General features: G+C 49.8%; 1 protein-coding gene across 1 annotated transcript in view; it reads left to right on the top strand.

Moving 5' to 3' along the window:
• Positions 1 to 30: 30 nt before the first annotated feature.
• Sh2d4b (SH2 domain containing 4B) overlaps positions 31 to 20,122 on the top strand; it is a 115,920-nt gene continuing 95,828 nt past the window's right edge. Inside the window, exon 1 of the mRNA XM_021246757.2 lies at positions 31 to 20,122. This exon is cut by the window's right edge and continues 22,639 nt beyond it. The gene's annotated coding sequence lies outside the window, so the exon portion shown is untranslated.

Here is a 20,122-nt window from a genome sequence, read left to right as displayed (position 1 = left end):
TAGAGAGCGAAAACAATCTGTCACTGGCATACCTGACGTAAATTCCACTTATCCTTCCCATCCAGGGTACAGCTGGGACAAGTTGGCTTGCAGTTGTATATGGAGCTGGAGGACTTTGACTGCAGGCTCAGAGGGAGCAGTATTCTAGGTTATCTCTGCCCAGTCCTAGGCAGTGCTGTTGATCCAGGAAAAGAGCTTGGGGATCATGGGGCTGATGTGTGGACAGTATGCTTGCAGGAGTCACCAGTGTGTCCTGAACTGGCTCCTTTGTGACAGGAGAAGGAGGAGGGTCAAGGACATTACCCACCCTGGCAGGTGCCTCTGCCCTGGAGCACTGGTAGCCACAGCCCTTCTGGCCAGTGTGTTGGCACCAGGCGCCCCAGACAGATCCTGCTGACCCATGTCACACAGAAGCACTGGCTGGATCCCTCTTGAGTCTCTTCCTTGTCACAGCCCAGTTCAGGATGAAGTCCAGTCATGACTTCCTGAGTTATGCTTTTCAATGAATCTTTCAAACTTGCTGGCAATCTTATGTAACTGAGCAGATGATTGCAGAAAGAAAAGGAGCAGAAGATAGAGAGAGAGAGAGTGTGTGTGTGTGTGTGTCTATCCCTGACAGGGTGCTGTCCTCACAGTTCCAGATGCTGCACCATACCATGGCTGTGCTGGACCCCACATCTCTGTCCTCTGTGGAATAGGCCAGCCTGGGACCTCTGTGCTCTTTGCCTCAGATCTTGGCCTCCTGTGTCCCCTGCCCACCTCCTCTCAGGATGGTGCCTCAGGCTTTCAGGCCACAGGTCCTCATTTCCCATCCTAAAGGCTCTCTGTGGCCCTGTCACCTTCCCAGGTGGCTTGTACCCCCTTCCACCACTCACATGCACAGCTCCCTTCACCTGGCTACTTGTCAGCCATTTGGCCTCCATGGCCTCTAACACTTTGGGCCACTCCTCTTCACTCTGCTCCGGAGGCCCAGGCTCCCATTTCAAGCTTCTGGTTTGCATCCCCCTCAGGCCAAGGGCTGGGCCAGAAAACAACCTGCACTGCTCCCCGAGAACCCATAGCACTGAAAACGAGTGGATACAGAACCTTCCAGAAATATAAGTGCACAGTCTTTAGTGTTAATAAACAGGCAATCATCAGAACAACTCTGAGGAAGCCATTTTCATGCCCAAAACAAGGATCAGAGAAAGTTGAATGGCTGCCAGGGATTTGGAAGGACTGGGTTCAAACCAGAGAAGTCCTAGAACTCTGCCTGCTGTAGAAACAGGTAGCATAGTGCCCTCCAGCCCTCAGTGCTAAAGGAGGTTGGCTTCCTGCAAAACCAGCACAGGCGAGCCTGAGCTGGGCCAGACCTGGAACGTCTTACAGCTCTGGTAGGTCCACAGGCATTGGGAAAACATGGGAAAGTGTTGATTCCTGCTCTACCTGGATTTGGATGCCAAGTTTGTTTGGGGACCTGAGGGAACATTTATTGTTGCCCCAAGGGTCTCAGCCTCTTCCTGGGCTGGAGGGTCTGGTGCTGAGCAGCAACTGCCAGCTCTTCGAGGCTGAGCTGCACCAAGCTGTCGCAGGTTGCTCCCTACTTAATGTGAGATGCCTATTTCCTAAAACAAGGTAGCTGGGAGGGCCAAATTCTACCCTCCCCTACTCTGTAGAGGGCAGATGGGGCATCCATATCAAGGCTGTGGGCTGCCCCCCGGAGGAGCTCCCAGCAGAGAAGGAACAGTCTGCTGGGGACTGCAGAAAGGGGAGGTCCTGCAGCAGTCCCAGCACCTGATGTAGCTCACAGGAAGGTTCCTCCCAGGTGTCAGCTGGTGGAAAGCCCTCAGCTGTACCAGGTGAGAGGGGAGAAGGGACAGGATATGGCCTTCATGGTTGGGCCTTGCTCCAGATCACAACACCCCACCTGTCCCCAGGCAATGGGGTTTTAGGTTGTCTGCCCTGAAACTATGGAGACCTGTCCCCCATGATGGGTCTTGATAGAGAGGTGCTTGTGCCTGACCATGTCCGGAAAGATATGGCCAGGCCTCCAAGGCAGACTAGGGCTCCTGCAGTGCTGTTCTCTCCAAAGAGCCAGAGACCTATCCACCTTCAGGACTTTTGAGCGCTTTCTGGTCTTGGTGCTACTGAAACTGTCGCCCGGAACTTGAATCCTGACCCTCCCTGTGGTGCCCCAGGGAGCCCCAGCCCCAGGCCAGCAGAAACCATTAGGACTGTCAGCCACACAGGCCGGTACCTGATGCGAACTCCTGAGAGGGATGCTGCCCTAGGGCTGCGCCACAGTTGCTGAGAAGCTTGCGGGATTTCTTCCTTGAGTTTATGGTGACTCCCTGCCTGGATATCTGTGGTTCCAGTGTCCACTTTTCCTGTCCAGGCCACCTGGAGCTAGCTCTTGGACATGCAGTCTGCCTCTACTAAGTCCATCTGGCCTTTCCCCTTCTAGGCATTAAAGCCATGTTCCCTCTCAAAATACTTTTGAGGTCTCCAAGGTGCCTCAGACAAAGGTCAAATGGGCATCATAGAACTGGGGCAGTGTTGTATCTTTGGAGAAAAATAATTTTAGGATATGTTTGAGTGGATGCTCTTCTAAGAAAGTTACCTTTGGTGGGACCCCAGCGTTAGAGCGAGAGCAGTGGATATCCTTACGCAGGTCAGAGGCAGTTATTTCTTCACTCAGCTTTCTTCTGTGCCCTGTGTCTTACATCTCAGCAGGAGCTTCAAAAGCATGGCTTCATAACTACCAAAATAAATTATCACCTCAGACTGTAATTTTATCACCTCAGATAACTTTTAAACCAATCTTTTCAAAATATACATAAGTAAAAGCAGAGTAAATAGAAGGTAAAGTGAAAAGTATGTCTTCTGGTGCCCAGAGGTGGCCACTATTAAGAATCTTTCCAGAAAGTGTCTCCAGATCTTCACACAAATGACAGTCATTTTACACAGCATCCTCATGAGTTTTACTTAATATGCTGATCTGTGGTGCGTTCATGTGGTCGCACTGCCACTGGTAGGGCTGTGCCATGTGCCAGTGGACCTTTTTTGTACCAGGGGAGTATGTTTACAGACACAGGTAACACAAAACCCAATTCAAACTGCCCTGGACAACGAGGGGAGGGTTTTGGCTCCCGAAACTGGAAAGTCTGGAGGTGGGGTGAGTTTCAGGGTTGGTTTAATCCAAGCGGCTCAGTGACGTCAGCAGGATCCAGTTTTCTTTCCTGTCTGCTCGGCCTTCCAGTATCCCAATCATGTGAGGCAGAGGAGGAATTACTCTGTCTTGCACAAGCCAGGAGCCTCCCTCTGCTGGGGCCGACATGGTGCCAGCGTAAGTGAGGGAAGGGACACCTTCTCCCCTTGCCTGGTCATTCCACTAACCCAGTGACAGGGAGAGAGTCCTGTGGGCAGGGGAGGGCTCTGTGACCACTGTCATTGTGCTGTGGGTGACCATTACGGGCTTGTGCAGAGTTTGCTCTTCAGAGGGCTTATAAAAAACCCTAGTATTTGGTTATTGGAATTACCTCATAAGGTTTGTAAGCAAAACATGTTAAGGGAGCTCTTCAAAGAGGTGGCTCATATCTTGATGAGGCCATTTTCGGGGATGGGGTGTGCCTCTTTCTACTGGGCCACTGCTGTTATGTATGTAGGAGAGGCCCTGAACTTTTTTTTGGTAAGGTAATAATATCCCCCTCCCTTGTAGGATTGTTTTAAAGATTAAATGAGATGAAGCATGAAAACCATTTAACATAGGTTCAGAATACTTACTATGGGAGCCCCACCCCCATTATTACTAATAGAATTTGAGGGCTAAGGGGATTTTATTTATAGCTGCCAGTTGCTATTAGGCTGAGCTGTCTGGGTTTCATGTCATACAGCTCAAGTTTGTCCCTTTAGGTGGGAGTCATCTAACCCTGCAGGGAGCCTCAGCAGCCATTTGGAGTTCAGGGTCTCTAATTCCTGTACCATAGGGGTATGGAGACTAGAGGGGGGCTTGCTCCTTTCTTGGAGTGTGGATCCTGCCCAAACCCTATACAAGCAAAGAAGTTTCCCCCTGGGTCCCCCAAAACAACAGTATGTTGCCAGAGCTGCTGCGAAAGCCCTGGAGCCCAGGAGGATCAAGAAGAGGGGTTAGAGGAGCTAGGAACAGGGCAGGGAAGGGCTGGAGGCTGGTGCAGCAGGGCCTGGTGTCCCTGGATGTGTTCTGAAAGCTGCAGGATATCATCTGAATGCGTGATAGACTCCATGTAAGGAGAACGAGGCCCAGGAAAGTGCTGGGACTGCCCAAGGGGGCCAGGTGCTTGTCTCCACCCTCTGAGAGCCTCCACAGGACTGGGGCTCTCCTGAAAGCAGAGAAAGTGGGTGAAACCAGTGCAGGCCCTCTGGGCTTGCCTGGGTGCCAAGAGATAACTGCTGAAAATGTGGGAACTGACAGGAGGTCCAGAAAAGCCAGGTGGAGTGTGACATTTGTGACCCTGCAGTGAGAATGCAGAGCATTCCCCTCCCCTAGCACTCCACCACTGACATCACCACCCAGGCCTGTGTTGTCCTTGCCTTGTCCTCTGAGTCCATCCACTTCTGCCTTGGTGTGTCCTTCTGAGGCAGCTAGGTGTCTTAGTTACTTTTCTTGTTCCTGGGACAAAATACCTGACACTCAAAAGTTAAGGGAGTTATTAAAGGATTATTTTGCCTCACAGTTTGTAGAGGTTTCAGTCCATAATCGGCTGGCTCCAAGGCAGAGCGGCATGGCAGAGGGGCATCACAGAGGAGAAACAGTCTATGGCAGGCAGAGCAGGCAAGAGGCAGCATCAGCAACCTTCCCCTTCCCTTTTATCCCATCTAGGCCACAAGCCTTTTGGGTGGTGCCACCTGCACCCAGGGTGGGCCTTTCCATTATCCACACCCAGAACTATGCTAAACCAATCAGTGGACTGATATAATTATCATGCCTGTAATCCCAATATACATACCCTTGATCCAGCCAGCTCTGAAAAGCCCCATCTATGAGTGTGTGAGGCTTTGAGGGGACATCTAGATGCAAGCATAACAACCAGGGTTACAGGTGTGTAGATTCTCTGGGTCAGACAGACACTCAGCTATCAGCTGGAGGGATCCTCATGTTTTCTTGTAGTTTTAGATATGGTTTATTTTGTGAAATCAGCATGGCTGTAGTCCAATATGGAAAGAATTGGAATGGTCCCTAGGAAGGACTAGGAACTTTGTCCCTAAAGAAATTCAAGCTCAGGCAGGATACCTGTCCAGGAGGGTATGGATGGGACAGTGGGTAGGTTTTGTGCTTTGTGGATGGAGCCAAGCCTTTCCATCTCAGAGAGGCAGTGGTCCTTCCCAGACCCTCAGTTAAAGTTTTCAAAAGAAATTTAAAAAGCACGACTCATAAATATTACATGCACATATCTCAGTTTTTACTTAATTCATTAAACAAGGGAGCTGATAAGATTAACAACCAATTCAAAGGAGAAATCACAATGAACTGAATCTATAGATGGAGTAAAGAAAGATTGAAATGGCTTTTTTTAGGAGCAAAGGAGTCTGTTGAATCTTATTTGTATATGTTCTACATATTACACGAACATCTATTGACAGTAACTACAACTGAGAAGTTGCAAAACAGCTCAAAGGCAATGAAAGTCTAGGACCAGAACAAAATAGCTGCAAGAGTATTCCCTAAACAATGCACAGGTTTCCACTAGGGACACCCTGAATCTTTTTTGCTTATTCCAAATTTCCTTCCACATCTTGTCCATCTGAGAGGCCCCAGTTTTAAAACAGGACCCAGGCAGGTAATCCAAGAAGCCAGTGTCTCAGAGAGAAAAGTGACACCCGAGGGTTACAGCATCTCTACGTTGTCCCAGGTGATGGCCAGCCCCCATGGGAGACATTCTAGGGGTGCTGACTGCCTTCTTTGTGAGAACGAATGGCTCAGGGCATGTCTGCCACCCAGAGAGCCTGTGTCTATCTGTCTCCCCATCTAGTCTATGGACAGACGCAACATTGCTGCATCTAAGACCTTGTCCTCTTCCCTGTCCTCGATCCCACCCATACTCCAGCCTGCCCCATCCCATCTCAGCTAAGCACATCACCATCCGTCCATATGCAGCCAAATCCAGGAATGTGGGTATCACCTGGGCTCTGAGGTTGCCCTAGGCTCCTCTGAAGGAGGACAGTGACTGTCTCAGCCAAGAAATACACAGTGGGTCCCTCCCTTGAATGGCCATTGTAAGAGGTCTCACGGTCATCCCCCCCCCTCCCGCCCACCTTTTTGTCTGAATGATTCCTTGGGATTCCTGGATTCTTTTTTCCGGCATAGCTGCATTTTGAAGTCTATTTAACTCGCTTCTCTGTGGATCTCAGAATGATTCCTGGAAGGTGGATGGAGGGAGGATTTTGGTAGTACAGAAGAGTAATGGGGGTGCAGAGGATCTCTAGGTCCTAGCTGGTGAATCCTTGGAACAGTTTTTCTAACTGGCAAAGACATCCATTTTAATTTTGTAATTCTAGTCTGTTTATTTTTCCTATGACTTCCTGTGTCGGTCAGCTTTCTATCACTATAGTGAAATAACTGAGATAATCAACTTACAAAGAGTAAAGGTTCATTTCGCTTCACAGATTTGGATTGGCCCATTACTTTGGGTCTGTGGCAAGGCAGCACATCATGGTGGAGCACACTGCAGAACAAAACTACTCACCCCGTGTCCAGGGAAGCAAAAGAAGAGAGGGAGGGTCTGGGTCCCACAGTTCTTTTGGGCCACACTCCAATGACAAACCCCCTCTTCCTGAAGTCCACAACACCTCCCAATAGCACTACTCTGAGGAGTAAGTCTTGAACATGTGGACCATTGGGAGACAGCAGCCAAACTCAGCACACCATCCCACCCCAAGGCTGTCCCAGGATAGGTGTCTGCCACTGCCCCTGCAGGCTGCAAAATGGACCAATGTTCACTGTGCTTCTCAGGGTTGAGGCTGGGGCATCTAGAACTGGAAGCTTTTCCTTCAATCTGCTCCAAAAGCAGCAGTCAAAATCCGCATAGAAAACCCACCCTGGGCCTACAGCCAAAGTGGCAGATGGAGGGGTTGATATTGTTTTTTCCATATTACCTATGAGAAAAGACTTACACTCAGGAATTTGCTGATACCACACAGCTGGGAGGTGGTATATCTGGATCTCAGCCCAGGATTTCTACTCCAAGCACTGTTCTCTCCCACTGGTGATGGTGTCTCTGCGCACAGCACGGCCATGGGCAGGGTCAGCAAGGGCAGGTGTTGGACTGCACTGATGTGGCCCAGTGCAATGGCAGCACAGTTTGGATGAATGATCCAGGAAGCAAGTGAGTTGTACATGGCCAAACAGGGACAGTAATGGGCTTACGAGTCAGTGGAGGTATGGAGCTCAGACTAGCAGCTGCTCCATCACCTCAGCACTTGGAAAAATGCAGATTCTATGCCCCTCACCACCAGGTCTGTAGAGTCACATACTTGGGTAGAGTCCTGTGGTCTTTTCTAACCAGCTCCTGGGTGATTCTAATGCACACCAAAGTATAAGAACAATTACATAAGGCTAGGATCAGAATCACTGCAACAAACATCCACAGACCACTCCAAGTCAAACTAAGGTCAACTTCTAGAATGAAAACAACCTAGGAACCTAGGAAGAGCCAAGGTACACAGCAAGCACGCATCTGCAGGTGCCTCTTGTTCTCTATGCTATCCAATTGGTTCATTAAAAGAACAAAGTGAGAAGGAAAAAACGTTTTCCAGACAGGTAGGAGCAGAGTCGTTATAGTGGGCATCTACCTCACTCATTACCCAAGTTACCTCACTCGTTTCAACTTGAGACTTAGTTGTCCACCTGGTTCTTGTTAACCCGTGACCTCAGCCCCCTGCTTATCTGACTGAGGTCTGGTCACCCTGACTCTTGGGTCCAGTGCCTCTCTAGCTGTCTGCTATCTTCCTAACTTGCTTGTCTATAATATGTGGATCCAGGCCCTGGTGTGGAGCACACTGCCGGTGCTCATGTCCTACTGGCTGGAATTGCAGGTGGTAGAGGGCTGTGTCTGGGAGGCAAGGAGAGGCCAGTGATCTGTGCCCCTAGTCCCACGCTTCAGGGAAGTATAGACCGTAACTGCAAATCTCCCTCTGTGGGAAACAGGGTCCAGGCTGAGGGTGCTGGTTTGCCCCTCTACAGCCCTGCTCAGCCACATCTCTGTTCCTCTGAGTGGCTTGGAGGGTGTGGGCTCTCGGGACCAGGGGCAGTGTGGTTTGTGTCCAGATGAGGGGCGGGCAGTACACTCATTGGTGCAGTGTCCTCCAGGTTGGCTCAGGGACATATGGCAGGGTTGTAGCTCCTGCCCGGGAGGCACCAGCATGGCCTTAAAGGACCAACCAGCCAACAGCAAGAGCCTTGCGTGGGTGTGGGAGAGCCAGAGCCAGTCAGGCTCAGGGACACTGGCTTCGGTCCTGGATCCTCCCTTAGCTGAGTGACCCTGAGCCTCACTTTCCTCAAATGTAAACTTTAGATAACAAATGCACCTTCCTACTGATGATATCCTGAAGATTAAATGAACTATAGAAGGAAAGCCCCTGGAGGTGCTTCTGTCACACAGGAGACAAGGAAGAAATATTATCATTTCTCCCCTGGATGCCCCCCCCCCTGCCTTAGCCTCATATCCTGGGCATCTGTGGAGCACCCATGGCTCCAGGGTAGCAGGGTCTGGACTCACTACTTGCAGTGGTCTAAAACCTTAACTCCGGGTAGAGCAAAAGAGAATCTCCAGGTATCCAGTGCAGGGAAGGACAGTAGAACATTAACAGATGGAGACGAGCCAGAGCCTATGGGGTTATACTCTCTCTCTCTCTCTCTCTCTCTCTCTCTCTCTCTCTCTCTCAAGTGCTGAGGATTGAACCAGGGCCTTCATACTGAGCTACATCCTCAGCTATTTTATTTATCTTTTTAAAATTTTGAGACAGGATCTTACTAAGTTGCTAGGGTGAAACTTGAACTTCCGATTCCCCTGTTCCAGCCTCCCTCAGTGCTAGAAGTATAGGCATGTGCCACAGTGCTCCAACTAAACTATTTTTTTTTTTCTTAACAGGTAAGACAGGCTCTACTGTCCATGAGATGTCACAACCCAGTTTCTGCCTTCCTGTTTCATCATGACACCTTCTTATGCCTATGCTGGTTGCCATATCACTGTATTGTATCATGTTCGATCCTGTGGATGTGGCTTGGTTTAATCTGAACTTCTTTTGTTGAACACATCGGTTATTCTGAAATTTTCACTATTTTGACAACTTTTGCAGTAATTACTCTCATTTATGTCACAAAATCCCCATAGAATATGAGCACTGAGCAGTGTCCTGGCAGGATCCCAGGTAGCAGACAAGGATCTAGCAAGTTATCCCAGCTTCATTTATTGGACATCCGTTCTCTTTGCACTAGTTTGAGCTGCTGGATCACATTTTAATGGTGTAGTGAGCTCTTTCTTGGTTCACTCCACCTGTGTTCTTGTATCAGAATTGAAATGCTTAATTTTATGTTTGAATACTGGTGGTGTTGTTTAGAATTCCTTAATAGTTTTGAGGCTGTTCTCATTTGTTGATTCCCTTTTTTTATGCTGTTGGGGATAGAACTGATGACCTCATATCTGCTGGGCAATACTCTTACCACTGAGCTACGTCCGCATCCCTTCCTCTGTTCAGTCTTTTGGCCAATTTGAGAATCATTTTATCCAGCCTCTCTGCCACTTCCCAATTTCCTAATTTGAGATTGTATTAGCTATATATTACTACATAACAAATCACCCCAACATTTAGCAGTTTATATAAAGGATTAGGAATCTAGGAGTGGTTTAGTGGGGGTGGTTGTGGTTCTGTGACATTCATGAGATTATAAGGACACTGTTGGCCAGGGCTGAGACTTCTCCAGGCCAGAGCTGGAAGGACCCTCTTCCGGCCCCACTCTGTGACTGTTGGCAGAAGCCTTCATTTCTTACACACATGGGTCCCTCATGGTTTCCCCAGGATGAATGGAGATCTATCTATCTATCTATCTATCTATCTATCTATCTATCTATCTATGTATCTATCTATAGAGAGAGAGCCAGAAGCATAAGTCAGATGTCTGTTAAAACAATCATTTCTGGTATATGTGATTGTTCACTCATATCAACCCTGGCATGTGTTAGAGGTGACGTCACAAGGATGTGAGTTCTGTGGCATGGAGATCACTGGGGACCTCTTTGGAAAGGGCTAATTTTACAGCATTGGTGTTTTTTTTTTTTTTTTTTTGCATTGGGTCTTTGTGATGGTGAATGAAGTGTGTGTTCCTAAACCAATTTGAGCCTAGGTGTGTCCTCAGCAAAGAGGTCTGCTTCTCTTCACCACAGGTCTCCACAGGTTCCTATGGGACAGGGATCTTTTTTTACACTGCATTTTCTAAGTTGTTGCTGCTCTCATACAAAGACACTACTGATCTTTATACCTGTGGTTTTTCAGTGGTGACAAGCAAAAACTACTCTCAACTTTTACTGAGCCCTTGAATTGCAAAACTGAGACCAGGTGAGATCATACATGAACTCTTGGGAGAGGGCAGGTCAGGAGGGGTCCTCCTCTAGCTGATCCTTACATGGTGGCTGTGCCCATGCTTGGCTTCAGCTGAAATGACGGGGTCCTCTGGCCATCACTGACCCTACCTCCTAGGGACCATGTGGCCAAGACATGACAGGGAAGCCAAGGTAGGTGCCCTGTTCTAAGGCCACCATTCACTTGATTTAGCTCATCTGTCCATGATCCCCAGGTCCAAGTGTCCTGTTACCTTTCCTCTGGGCACCTCCCCAGCATTTGCACAGGCTCTGGTCAATTCCACCTGGAAAATTCCTCCTTTGTTCTTTTTCAGTATTTATCCAGCACTACAATGTGTTTAGGCAGTATTGTCTGTCAGCGAGTCAAACAGGTGAAAGCCCTTGCCCTTGGATCCTTATTGTGTAGTAGCAAGAGCAAGACAGAAACATGGTCCTCAAATAAGTACATCAAATGGTGTTTTACGAAGCCTTAAGGAGAAAAACAGCAGAGAAAAGGAGGGGGGACCAGGACTATAAGTCAGGTAAGAGTTTGAGCAAAGACTAGAATTTGGTGACAAAGCCAAGTGGGTTCCTGGCAGAGGGATAGGCAGCGCTCACAGTGGTGGGTTCCTGCCCCATACAGCCTGATCTCCAAAGATAGGCATTTGTAGATTACATTTCAAGACTTGAAATAATATGATTTCAGATATATGATTTCATTGTACAACAACAGAATAATAAGTGGTCTCCATCCCATTCTAAGAAGAAAGAAACTATGTTAAGCAATTAGGTGTAAAATCATAGTTTTTTCTGTTTACACAAAAGTAATCAATGCATCAAACAATTTTTATTTTTTTCTCCCCCTTCCTGCTGCCACCTCCTGGATTCAAACATAGACTTTTAAAAGGAATTACACTGTGCACGGTGCCTCTTCATGTTATGTGTCATTGACATCTCCTTCGTCAAGACTGTCACCTGGTTCCTTGAAACAGGCTTGCAGTTGCGCGCTGCTGACAGCCGCCACCGAGAAACGTCCAGGTGCTTTCCAGCTTCTTGCACAGCAGCATCGCGCACTTGTGCGTCTCGGACTCCGGAAGAATTGCACTTGCCTGCAAAATTAACCACACCCCAACAGCCAGTGGAAAATCAAAACAAAACAAACAAATCGAACAGCGGATGGGAAGGCGGGCAGGAAACTTGTCTGAGCGCCCGGGGCCCTCACCGCCTTTCCAGCCGCAGCTCCGCTCTTCCTCTGGCGGGGACCACTGCTCTGGTCCCTGGCCCTGGCCCTGAGGGTCTACCCAGTCCAAGTCTACTTAGTCCAGGCTCCGGCTCTTTGTGCACCCCAGCAGCGCCCAGTCGGGTCACCAGGGGGCGCCCCAGGCCGGCCCAGCCTGTCCTGCGGGCAGACTTCAGGCCTGAGGTTGAGCAAGAGCGGCTAAAAGGCCCCTACCGGGTCTGTCTGGAAACCGGATACTCGCGGCAGAGCTGCGCGGCTGCTCCTCGCTTCCCCGGGATTCAGTGTCTCTTGGCCTCCTGCCTCACTGACCTGGGATTGTCAGGGAGCACCCTTACCCCGTGAGAACCCCTCTGCCGCGCCACCGGCCTCCACCGTTGGCCCCCTCCCGAGTCCCCACGACAAGGATGACACCATCACCACTCTGCCTGAGGCGTGGACCTCATGCCCTCATCCAGCAGGGTCCAGGGTCGGTGTACCTCTCTGCGTGTGTTCTGTGCCCTCTACCGCCGTGTGACCCAGGCTTCTGGGGAACGCAGAAAGAAAGAAGAGGCTTCCACCAGGAGGCCAGAGCCTGAGTGATGGGCTCCTCCCTGCCTCCTGTCTGGAGGGACGCAGCTCCACTCAGTCACAGTTGAAGTGCGAAGATAGTAGCCCTACCAGAGGCTGGAGAGGCTGGGGAATACCCCTGTCCACGAAGGAGGGGGAGGGGGAAGTGGGGAAGAAGAGCAGTGAGCAAATAGGAGGGCAAAGACCACTGCTCTGGGTGAGGTCCCCAGAATATCTGGGTCACCCTACGACCAGCTTATTGTGCCTGAAGAGAGATGCTGGAGTCCCCCTTTCCATTTGTGCCTGACTGGAACCTGCAGAGACATTCTTGGGGTGTGTGGCCAGTGCAGAGGGTAGGGGTGCTCACCCACCATCTGTCCAAATCTGGTGGGTGGCTTATCACCTTCCATCCCCTGGGAGGAGGAGCAACTGTCAAGGTCACCAATCCAACCAGGCCACAGTGCCAACTCCTGTTCCTGTTTGTAGGGTTAGCTTTTTAAACTTTCAACAGGATTGTCACCAGGTAGCATGAGTCCTTGCTTCAGTGATAATGGAAATTCAAAGTGAGGCATTCGGCATGAATTTACAGGAAAAGGCTTTAGTTGGAAAGTAAGAGAAAATGAAGTTGTTTACAGCTCTGACAAAGATCAAGCCAGCCCCCTGACAGAGGAAAGAAAGGGCTTCAGGGGGCTGAAGAGGAGGATCAGACTGGCCCATTCACAAAGGGAAGCAGTTTTATGGGGTGCTGTGGTGGCCTGAGGCCTGGTGGCCTGAGGCCTCGTTGTCTTGTCCTGGTTTCATGCCCTGGAGGAATCTTCATGGTTTGAGGGGTGTTCAGTTTCCTGAGACATGATCATCCTTGCTTGATAGGGGGAAACTTGGGTTCTGGCATGAGGTAGTTGCTCCGCTTTGGGGAGGTGAGCTTACAGGGCTGTCAGCAAGGCTCTGCTCTTCCTGGAGCCTGGGGTGACTGCAAGGTTAGAATACTGTCTAGGGAGTTCCAGGCATCAACGCTGGGGGTCTGGAACTGGAAGTTGTGCAAGCTGGCAATTGAATGTCCCTGAAAACCCTGAAAATTATTTCAGTTATTCTTGTCTTGGTGTCCTCAGTCTGGAAGGAGAATGAGATAGGCTTGGTAAACTTCGGGCTAATGAACCTTGTGATGCAGACCCTCCCTGGGTAACTAGCACGCTTAAGGTTTAAGGTAATAAAAGAGACATAAAATGAAGGCACGAGATGCCAACCGTTTAGCTGCCCTTTCAGTGTCTGCAGGTCCAGCACCTGTTACAAGATGCCCACCTTGAAAACTGGATGGCACCCCAGTCCAGCAGCTTACTGACCATGCAGCGCTGGCAAACCACTTACCTTCTCTGAACCCCGGTGGGTTTTTTTGACCAAATGAAAGAGCAGTTATGAGTAGCTCTGAGCATGTTTTGGGGGAGCTTTTGGTCTCAGCAACAGCAGCTGGTACCCTCATGGCCAAAGAGGATGGGTTCCCTGTGAGGAGGAGATAATGTCCTGTCCTGGCCAGGGTGCCTCTGAGCAGGGCCTAGAGACTGGGAAACTTCATGTTCTTTCTTTTTGATGAACTCCAGACACCTGCAACAACAAGATCAAATACAACAACCAAAGTGGGCCCTTGGAGGTTTGTCTGTCAGGATCATATCTTTGGAGTCTCATTATAGGAAAAGGGTGCCTGCTTTCATCCTGTTCTTCCTGTCTTCCTGTCCTTCCTGTCCTTGAACTCTGTAATGACAGGCTTTCAATTGTCACTACTGACTCTATTCATTTTTTCCTCCTTGGCTGTGATGCAGGTAGGAAGCAGGATCCTTTCTCTCCCAAGGCAGAGTTTTCAAAACATTACCTTTGCCTGTCAAGTGTCCTCAAAAGAAGGTTCACAGTGGTGGAGTAGATAGAGCAAGGGGCTGAGGAGTCCAGAAGCTCCTGGTTGGCTCCTCCAGCTTCTCTTTGAAATTGGCTTAAAAGACATGGAATGAATAGGCAAAGCTCCCTCCTCCTCCCCTCCTCCCGTTATCTGCAGAGGAGAGATCAGTTGGCCAGGGCAGTGTCATCGATATGGCTGGTGTCATCATTACCTTCCACTAACAGATCACTCGACACCTACCGGCCCAGGCTGGGCTGAGTCTGGCACTGCTCAACTCAGCTGGAGCTTGGACCCTCCCCATCATCCCCAAACCCTGGGTGAGGCCAAGACACAAGTGATTCTGGGATGTGGTGCTTGGTAATCCAACAGAAGGACTAGATTATTCCCGGTGTGCTTGAGGCCCTTGGTTCCTGCTGCCTGGCTTCTTTTGCTGTCCTAGGCAGAGATGAGTTCGGCGCTTGCAAAGTGGTGATGCTGTACAGAGGAGGCGTGTGGGAACCAGCCCTGGAGTGAGGAACTAGGGCTGAAGTGTGGCCCGGGGCATCTGCTTGGCCCTACTGTGCTGGTGCATCACAGTCGGTGCCATGCTGCAACAGATCTTGCATGATCTGTACATCGACCCTGAGCTCCTGGCTGAGCTCAGTGATGTGCAGAAGCACATCCTCTTCTACAAGATGCGAGAGGAGCAGCTGAGGCGCTGGAGGGAACGGGAGGCCTGGGAGGCCCTGGCCCAGGTGGACAGCCTCAGGCCCCCGAAGGTCAAGCGAGGTATGTGCCTGGGAGTCACCACTCACCCATGGTATGGAAAAGTCAGTGAGGCCAAACTGGGCTCTTCTGAAAGATGGCTCTGGTGTGATGAGGGCTGCAGACTTGAAACCCTGATGCTGTGGGTGTCAGGGCTTCTAGTTTTTGAGCAGGACTATATAGGTCAAGGTTGCAGCAGAGGCTCTCCTGGACACAGGATGGGTGGAAGAAAGGGGCTTGATTTGTCTTTTTTTGTTTTTTTGAGACAAGGTCAGGCTATGTGGTTCAGGCTGGACTTGAACTCACTATGTAGCCCAGGCAAGCCTCGAACTCATGGTGACCCTCTTGCTTAGCCTCCCTGGGGGCTGGGATTACAGGTGTGCACCACCATGCCTGGGTTTTGCTTTGTCTTATTAGGAAGGCCTAGGTTCTGGGAAGGCACCAGTGGGACCTCAGATTGTGCAGAAAATCTGGGTATAATTGCATATGGGCAAGGGCATGGTAGGTACGGATGAATATTCTTGACCCTGACCCTGGACTCTGGCCAGGGTGCAGTGTGCAGTTGCTTTCTCCCCTGCATGCAGGCTTAGTTCTCACACTGTGCACCATACCTCTCTCTATGTCCTCATGTGAGAAGACACTATGGGTTGTGCATGGACCCCTGCTGGACATCTGGAGAAGGGTGTCAGGAAATGTCATGCACAATGAGTCGCTAGCCCCAAATGGCAAAAGTGGCTGCAGACAAAAAGCCAGGGCCTAAGTACCTTTCAAGAGGTTTATATTCAAAGTCATGTACCGATCAAGCCCCTGGATAGGTGCATCTGTAAGTGAAGGAGTTGTTCAGGACCTCTGGGCTGGGGACAAACAGGTTGCTGTGGCCTGGCATGGACTCAAGTCCCTTCTGGGGATGGTCGTTTGTGTGGACTCTGCACTCGTATACACTTTGCAAAACTCCTTCACCTTCTCCTTCTTTCACTTCCATAACCCTCTACTTGGCCTTCATGCTATGTAACAAGTAGAGTTAAAGCTTAATCTCTTCAAAGTGTTCAGTCCAGGCAAAGTCTTGTTTCAGTGCTGGGCATGCAGCCTATTGGTTATCCGGTTTTTGTCTTCCACTTCAGCCTCACTGCTGGATCGCCCACAGGCTCCCTCACACCTGGACATGCTTGCTCTCACTCTGGCTTTTCGAATGGAGTTCTCACTATTGGGAGTATCCTCCTGCCTTTAGCCACCTGGCTGACTCCATCAGTACTGGCCCTGCCCCTGGAGTCTTTGGGAATGCTCCTGGCATAGGGAATACTTGTTTCTCTGCAGCTGCCTAGCATGGAGGGCCCACCCCATCCCTGGAATTTGCCACACTGTCATTGTCATTCACCATCTGCATGCCTGGTTCTCCCAGTGGACTCAAGACCACTGGAGCATGAGGCCACACTCCATTCTGCCCTCCATTCTGCCCTCCTGGGTCTAGTGTAGAGCTGGGACACAGTGTTAAATCCCCATTTTGAACAAGACACAGCTGGACCCCAGTGATGGAAGGCTGTGGCAGAGCTATGACTTGACTGAAGATGGCTAGGGCCAAGGCCGGGCCCTTCCAGGCCAGGCTACATACTGGCAGCTGCCTCATTAACTGGTAAAAGTGACAAGCTTCCTTTTCAGCTCCACCTGGCCTGACCCATGGGGCTTTACGTCTATCTGCTAGCTCCTTAGGGAGGAAGACAGATGCCGAAAAATTTAACTGTAAAAATATTTATACGGAAATTTGTCACACATTGACATCTACATTTTCATGTATAAATTATGCATAAAGTCATTTGGGTTTCTGGTGCAGAAGATTCTTTTCTATGTAATTGATTTTCTGATTTATAAAGAATGGAAAAGAATGGGAACTTGCAGAGGAGTGTGCATGTCTTAGGTCAGGATCCTTTTCAGACCAGACCTGTGCTACAGTCCTGCCTCCATGAACTGTTCAGGGAAGGCCACTGGAGAGCCCTGGAGGGCTGGCCCTGCCCCAGTGGTCTGAAGAATTTTTGCCAGAGGACAGAATGTACAGTGCTTGCTTCTGTCCTGGAATCATGATAAAGTGTCACAAAGACCCTGGAACTTGTCTGCAAGCTTTGTGTTTACAGGTTCCCACCCTGCACTTAATACTGCTAAGGAGTCCAGATGCACATCCCATGACCCAGGGTCTGGTGACTCATGTTTTTCCATTCATTCATTTCTGAACTTGAGACTCCAATTACATGATCTGTACACACCTCCATTTGTCCACTCATGTACTCAATCATCCTTTTATCCAACATTACTAAGTGCTGGCTTTGGTGACCTGGATGGGACTTGGACCCTGATTGTAGGTAGACAGATCATAGGTACCAGAGCTGTCTCAAGTGCCAGGAGCCAGCTGTGTTCAAGACAGGTGCATGAGGGGTCCAATTCCTTCCACTGCATCTTTTTTCTTCCTTTTTTTATACAAACACCTGCTTTCCAGGCCCTCTCCCCTAGTTTGTCCAGATGGGGGTCATCTTTTGTGCCCCTGTTGAGATGTGTGCTAGCCTCTTGGGATCCCTGAGCACAACTTTGCTCAGTCCTGGTCAGCCTGGAATGACACTATTCCTGCTCCTGGCTATCATCCCCAGGCCTGCTTGTCCAAATTCTGCCTTTCTACCTTCTTTTTTCTGGGAACATTTTCCAGTCCTTGTCAGGCCTAACCTCACCATCCCTAGGGCTCGGATAATACTCTGATGGAATTTATGGGCACGGCAGGGCAAGTCAAGGTGTCATTCAGAGGCAGGCAGCCCTTGAGTTGTGTCTGATGAGCCTGGGCATTAACACTGATCATTCTAGATCTAGATCTAGATCTAGATTAACATAGATCATTCTAGATCACAGAAACTTGGGGGTTTTACGATTCCTGGGACACAGACTTTAGGCCCACAGAATGAAGCTGGGGTGAAGGTTTGGAGTTAGGTTGTAAAAGGAAGGAAGGAGAGGAGGTGGGGTCATTGCTAGGCACACATCATTTCCTGACCACGTGGCACTTCTTTTCTCTTTTCACTTTCCACTTTTTTTTTTTATGTGCAGCATGTAGCTTAATATGTTTTTTTTTTTTTTTGGTTTTTTTTTGTTTGTTTGTTTTTGTTTTTTTTGGTTCCGGGGATTAAACTCAGGATGTTGCACTTACAAGGCAGGCACGATGCCACTGAGCTAAATTCCCAGCCCTAATATGTATTTAAAAAAATATTCTCACTTAGTTCTCCCAGCCATGCTGTGAGGCAGGTGGAGGAATCGTTTTTTATGTATGCATGTATGTATGTATGTATGTATAGAATTTGGTTGGTTGTTTTTTTGAGACAGGGTCTTACCATGTAGTTCAGGCTGGCCTTGAACTCACTATGTAGCCCAGGCTGCCATCAAACTTGAGGTGATCCTCCTGCCTCCGCCTTCTGAGTGCCGGGATTACAGGCGTGCATCACTGCACCTCCTTCCCCCTCCCTGTTTAATGTGGGAGTGGAGACTGTTGTGATGGTCTCACTAAGTTGTCCGGCTGGCCTCAAACTTAAGTTTTACTTTCCGCTTATTTGTTTTGTGTTTTTGAGACAGGGTCTCATTATGTAGTTCAGGCTGGCCTCACACTCTCAGGGATCCTCCTAGTCTCCCAAATGCTAGGATTACAGGTATGTGCCACCATGCCTGGCTGAACTTGTGATCCTCCTGCCTCAGAGTCCTAAGTAGCTGGGATTACAAGCATGCACCACTATGCCTGGCTGTGCCACGTTTCTTTAAATGCAATATGGCTTTTCTTGGTGCTAGCCTCAAAGGGATACTGTCCCGTGAAAGACTGTTGTTTTCTTTATTTTTGAAAGCCTCATTCCACTTTTCCCTGTGTGTTCCATCCTTTTCCTCCCGTTTCAGCTTTTGTGAATGCCGCTTGCAGGACCTGTATCTCTACATCTACTCTCCTGTGACCGAGGGTGGCTCTTGGCCCCGCCCCAATGGCCAGGGGCTGGGGAGGGGGAGGCGTCCTCGGTGACGGAACAGAAGCCCCAAGCCCCCCTCGACCCTTCCTGGCGCCACTGTCGCGTGCCTCGCTCACGCGGCATCCGCGCACTCGGAACAGACTCAAGAGCCCCAGGCTCCTCCTGGGCAGCTGGTCGTGCCGCCCACCGCGGACGACCCGGGGAGCCGGGGAAGCTGGGAGGCCCAGGGGCGGTGGTGGCGAGACCCCCTCACTTTCCATATTGGTGCATATCTTCAAGGCTTCTACCCAGTTGTGGAAGGTATAGACCCTCAGCCTGGCAGTTTGCTCATCTACCATCATGTAGACTGTTTTATTGTGTTTCCTACAATGTTTGCTATCCACCATGGAGTTGGTGTTGTCATACCGAGACTCTGGGAGTTTGTGATATCACACTGTGCTCCTGCAACATTGAAGGTCAGCCCCTCCAACATTCCTGGGGCCTAATGCAATCTGCTCTCCTCTTGCTTCCCCTTAGCACCACAAGATCTCACACTCTGAGAATCACAAACTTCTCAATTTCATGAGTTACATTTGCTCAGTTATTTCTCGGGGCTGGAGCAGAGTGTGGCCTGGAGACACAGGACTCAGGACACCTGTGCACACTGCTGTCGTGACCCAGCAAGCTTCCCCACTTGGATGTGTCAGCTCTGCCATGCCTGTTGGTTTCTTCCAGTGTTAAGTTGATTTCTTTGTGCCCATCTTCTCATCCAGATCTGGTTTGCCTAGGAGGCAGACAGCTCTTATTGCTCTCCTTCCTGCTTTCTCCTTTAATGTGGCTGAAGCCAGCCATGCTGTGAGCCAAGCCTGCATCCTCAGGGCACTGACTTCTTCTCTCTGGGGTCTCTCAGCATGCAGCCAGCCCTATGGAAGCCTCCTATGTCCCTCCTTTGCGGTGCACTGGCCTGTGCTCAGTCCAGCCTGTGGAGGATTCCATTCCCCACAGTTGGGTTCAAGATAAGCTCCCACCACCTGGCCCACTTCTGCCTTCTTGGCCTGTACAGATGCAGCCTGACGAGAGTTAGCATTCTCTATGTCTCAACCATGTCACTCCTGCCTCTCTCGTGGAAGCTGTGGGATGCAGAAATTCTCACTATTTCCTAGGGACCATCCAATAAATATGG

The sequence above is a fragment of the Heterocephalus glaber genome, unplaced genomic scaffold (genome assembly GCF_053883595.1).
Source record: "Heterocephalus glaber isolate CG9 unplaced genomic scaffold, H.glaber_assembly_v1.0 deba00001755, whole genome shotgun sequence".
NCBI lineage: Eukaryota > Metazoa > Chordata > Mammalia > Rodentia > Bathyergidae > Heterocephalus > Heterocephalus glaber.
This window is presented reverse-complemented; position numbering and strand designations above follow the sequence as displayed.